This window comes from Lactuca saligna, chromosome 8 (assembly GCF_052625555.1).
Source record: "Lactuca saligna cultivar CGN05327 chromosome 8, ASM5262555v1, whole genome shotgun sequence".
Lineage (NCBI taxonomy): Eukaryota > Viridiplantae > Streptophyta > Magnoliopsida > Asterales > Asteraceae > Lactuca > Lactuca saligna.
In genome coordinates this window covers 130,078,068-130,082,702 of record NC_136424.1, presented here as the reverse complement: position 1 = coordinate 130,082,702, position 4,635 = coordinate 130,078,068, and the positions used below count along the sequence as shown (strand labels likewise).

General features: G+C 34.8%; 1 non-coding gene across 1 annotated transcript; it reads left to right on the top strand.

Annotated features, from left to right (window-relative positions):
• Positions 1–276: 276 nt before the first annotated feature.
• On the top strand, positions 277–383 carry LOC145013518 (small nucleolar RNA R71). The gene has a single exon (XR_013665072.1). It is a non-coding gene; the product is annotated as a small nucleolar RNA R71 (small nucleolar RNA).
• Positions 384–4,635: the final 4,252 nt, after the last annotated feature.

Below are 4,635 nucleotides of genomic sequence, written 5' to 3'. Positions count from 1 at the left end.
ATTGCATGAATGGATTGGTCCATTTGTGTTAATCTTCTCTCCATAGTGTTAAGCATTGCCATCACAGCAGCTATCTCTTCGGGTTGTGCACCCCTAACTCCTTTAATGCCTTCATTCATTGGATTATGATATTCCCTAGAGTGTTTTGCGAATTCTTCAATTAATTCCTTGACTTCGCCCAGATTTTTCTTTGTAAGTGGTCCTTGAGAATCAAGGAGTTGTGTTGTCATCACGTTTACCCTGTCATAAAATATTGACACCTCCTGTTGAATGTTAAGGTCATGTTGAGGATAATTCCTTAACAACCCTTTATAACAGTCCCAAGCTTCGTAAAGTGACTCTCCTGGGTTTTGCTCAAAATTGGCTATTGCCTTTTTGAGTTTAGCAATATTGGATGGTGGACAGAATTGATCTAGAAACTACTCACGCATTTGAGTCCAAGTAGTTACGATACCGGGTGAGAGTGCTTTTAACAACTCCTATGCAGCTCCTTCAAAGGTAACGGGAAGCATCCTTAGCAAAGTGGTGTCTCTGTTAATATTTGGGACATTGAAGTAATCAGCAATGTCATTCACTTCATCTAAGTGTTTGAATGCATCCTCGTGATCCTTTCCATAGAATGGGATATCCTTTAGTGCGGAAAGGATATGTACCTTTAGCTCGAATGTGGCAGTGGCAGGGATTGCAGGTTGTACTAAGCTTGGACCAACATCATCTCGAACATTTCCTCAATATTTTCCATCTCGTGCCTTGGCTCGTTCTCAGGTTCGCTCGTATGATCTTCAAATTCGGGCTAGATATCGTACTCTGATTCAGTTTGGATGGGTATTTGATCCAAGTGTTCAATCTTGCTTTTGTTCTTTGAGGATGAACTTGACTCCCCCGTTTTCTTCCCTGATTTCTTTGAAAACACTGATTTGAGTTCTTGTAAGGGCGTCTTTTTCTTGTGAATTGCAGACTCAGGATCCTCAAGTGGTGGCACCAAGGGTGTGTTTGAGTCTCTGGTCATGAACTCCTGCAGATAATCAATAAAGACAACGTAAAAATGAACTAAAATAGACAAATAAACTAAAAACTAAAGAAAACTAAAATTCACAGTTCTCACGTCCTGAGCTTATAAACTCACGTCATGAGTTCTTTAATAAAAAATAAAACCGTTCTGGAAACGAAAATTTTAGTAAATTAAAAATCGAAGACAAAAATTACAAACTAATACTAAAAAATTTTTGCTAGAAAATTAACTTTTTGTAGGTTTTACCCACAAAAATGATCGATTAACCTAAAGAAAATAAACTAAGTCGTTCCCCGGCAGTGACGCCAAAAACTTGATGTGCATGAAAGTACCCACTAATTTTAATATTTATAACCTAACAAACTTAGACTAACTATGCACTTTTAGGCAGTGTACCTAGTCAGATTACAATATAGCTTAGGTAAGTCGGGTGTCGATCACAGGGAACGGTATTATTAATTTACTATTAAATTAATCTAATTATTAACAAGCTAAAAGGGTTTTTTTATCTAAATTTGCAAGTTTAGATGAACTTAATTCTTTAACGACAACTTAATCAATAAACAAAATACTTCTGTTAGTTCGAATCCACTTTCACTCAATGGTTATACATTAGTCAAGACTATTACCGTTGGTTACCAATTTAAGAAGTATTAGCAGTTTAGTTCTAAACCTACTAATTAGTAACCAATTCATGTAAATCTGTGTGTGGTCACACAATAGTTAACACATAATCTATTATTAAGTAAGATTGAAGTTATGAAGATTGATTAATCAAAACACAATTACATTCATAATATGAGTTCTCTAACACAGCTTGATTCAATGATTCAATTACTTATCTAAGATTGGTTTGGTCTTAGCTCTAATAAACTAGTGTTCACTTTGTTATTAGGTATTCATATTCATGCAGATTTGTGCTCACTAACTACACGGAACAAGAATTTAAAGCTATTAAATCATTAACTAAGCATGCTAGGTAAAATCAATCAACACAAGCATATAACCAACAAATAAAGTCAAATCTAATACATTCAAACCATGAGTTCCAGCTTCATCTAGCTAACAGAAGCAGCTAGATTTAGCTGGACATATTAATAGCTAAACAGTCAAAAGCTATAGTCAAACACATGATAAACGTACCAAATTTATAATGCAAATTATGAACTTCCTCTTCTTTGGTGTTGAAAACAGCTTCCAGGTATTCTTCTCCTCTGATTTTTCAACTTCAGGAACCCCTCTAATCACCCCAAAAAGTCTTTTAATTCGTAATGGTTGAGGATATATATAGTTTCAACATTTTCTTAATTCACGTTGTGAATAATAATTTAGTCACGTCGTGAATACAAGATAACCGTGTTCAGCAAGGATTCCTTCACCCGCGTACATATCTTCTAGAACTTAAACTCGGGTCGTGAATCTTCCAGTTCTCACGACGTGAAAACGCTTTTCCCTGATTTTCTTGTCCTTTAATCTTTTAACTCCCAAAGTTTCTTCCTGTAACGTTTTTAGTCCCTTTTCTTCAAAATGTGTTCTTTTTGGGCTGCAAATAACGTTTAAACTCATAAGTGCCATTATAGTACACAAATTACCATCTTATATATAAAAATGTACTTAAATATTGCCTAAAAATAGGTATAAATATGGAAATATCAAAAGGTTAAAAAGGTTGTCATTCTAAATCATCCTATGGTTCCAAAGGTTACAAAGATTGTCATTCTAAAAAATCATATGGTTGTTTTTAATATCATTCTAACCTATTTAAAAGGATCATTGATGTTTTGGTTTTCTTATATTCTTAAAATATACAAGAAATTTTCAAAGCCTCTGTTGTCGGGTTTTGTGAAAAACTCTATATTTTATGTATCAAAACCCATGAAGTTGACCGGAGGGTTGACTCAATTAATGGAAGGGACTACAAAAGTTAGATAACTGATGGAGAAGGACTTTGTTATGTAAAATCGTCGATTTATTTCACATGCATTGAGGATTGGTGGGTTTGACCAAAGCAAGCAAGCTTGAGCGACCAAATTATAAACTTTAGAGAAATAAGATTTATCCATTCCCTCATTTGGAGAAAAATGTTATTGAGCTTCTTACCGCCTCCTCTAATGGCAATTTTGATCTCAAGAGTTTCTAGGGTTTGTTTCAAGTGAGGAACTAAGCAACCAAGTATAGAAGATAAGGAATCAAGCCTTTCAAGGTATAATTTCTCTTCCATTCAACCTAGACATTCAAGTTTATAAAGTGGGTTAACCCTAATGTCGAGTTTTGTGTGACTTAATGATTAGGGTTTTGGTTACTAACTTCCCTTGAGTGGATTACATGGTTATAATCTTAATCTAACCATCCTAATGATGAATATTATGACTTGTGTGAAAATCTCAATAAACCCTAGAAACCCCAAATTGGGATAGTGTAACTGATAATGAAATCGGATTGGATTCTATGACCTAGATGATATTTGATAGCAACAAACCCAATTGGAATACTTAAACTCATCAATGATAGTAGAATCAAGTATAAACATTTGTTTATGATGGTTTTAGGGGAAAGTGTGATGAAAATAATAGAATCATTGGTTTTTGTGAATTTTATGAGCATATGATGCTGATAAACATGAGTTGATACTAATAATATGATTTGAATGCAAAAACATTAAGACTTGAATGAGCTTTAGATGAATTTATGGAATATTAAACCATACATGTATTTTGGGAGATTTATGAATAAATAATTGATATTTGACATCTACGAGGTGAATGACATTCATGGTAATCCCCCTTTAAACACCTCACTCAATCCCCATTTAAACACCTCAGTAATCCCAAATTCTACTTCAAGATCTAATCAAAGAATAACGAGTTAGGATTATATCAGATGTAGGGTCCATTTGGTATACAGAGTATACTGTTTGAAAATCCCCCTTTAAACACCTCACTAAATCCAGCCTATACATTACTCTCATAAGTAGATCAAATAGTATAATAACTTAGGGTCATTGATAAATCTTACTTATAAGTTCCTAGTAACAACTTATAACTATAATTATAAATTACCCGGAATCAGAGTAAGTGTAGCTCACTTACAGAGTACTATAGATGAGAATCGGGATCTACACGAGCAGAATATTGAATCAGGATCTCCTAATTGAAGGCTACTACTCAAATGAGTACTCAGGGACCTCACATAACTTTGTTGTAGAATAGAATGAACGAATAAGGGGCTAAGTATCGAAAATTTCGTAGAGGATTTGAATGGATGGTGTGAGAATGGAGGAATGAGTGAGTTGCTTTTTATAGGCTAAAATCTTAGGATGCACACCGTGCAATATGGGGGTGAGCCGTGCTCCTGTTCGCGAGATATTGACATGGAGAAATATTGTCCTAACATGCGTCGCAAAGTGGGTGGGATTGTGTTGTCTTCACGGGCGTGTCGTGCGCCTGATGTGCACGCATACCATTTTTCATATTTTCAAAATTACATATGTCCTTCATACGAACTCCGTTTTGATGTTCTTTATATCTTTGAAAAGCCCTCGATGAGATCTACAACTTTCGTTTAGGCTCAGTCGGCTAATTTTGAATTATATTTTTCACACGGGCTTAGACTGTTAAAGCCCG